A 539-nucleotide genomic window follows, 5' to 3' on the forward strand; every position below is an offset into this window, starting at 1 on the left:
TTTTTTTTTTTCACATTCCGTGAGCTAAGGATGGTTTTTATATTTCTTCTTTTTTAAGAGACAAGGGTCTTGCTCTGTCACCCAGGCTGGAGTGCAGTGGCACAATCACAGCTCTCTGCAGCCTCAACCTCTTGGGCTTAAGCAATCCTCCTGCCTCAGCCTCCCAAAGCACTGGGATTACAGTTGTGAGCCACCATGACTGGCTGTACACTTTTTAGCTGTTGAAAACAAACAAAAAAGAAAATCAAAAGAAGGGCGGGGCATGGTGGCTCACGCCAGTAATCCCAGCATTTTGGGAGGCTGAGGCAGGCGAGTCACTTGAGGTCAGGAGTTCGAGACCAGCCTGGCCAACATGGTGAAACCCTGTCTCTACTTAAAAAATAAAATAAAATAAAATACAGCTGGGCGTAGTGACTCACGCCTGTAATCCCAGCACTTTGGGAGTCCCAGCACTTTGGGCAGATCACCTGAGGTCAGGAGTTCAAGACCAGCTTAGCTAACATGACGAAACCCCGTCTCTACTAAAAATACAAAAAAAA

The sequence above is a fragment of the Colobus angolensis genome, unplaced genomic scaffold (assembly GCF_000951035.1).
Source record: "Colobus angolensis palliatus isolate OR3802 unplaced genomic scaffold, Cang.pa_1.0 Scaffold2, whole genome shotgun sequence".
NCBI lineage: Eukaryota > Metazoa > Chordata > Mammalia > Primates > Cercopithecidae > Colobus > Colobus angolensis.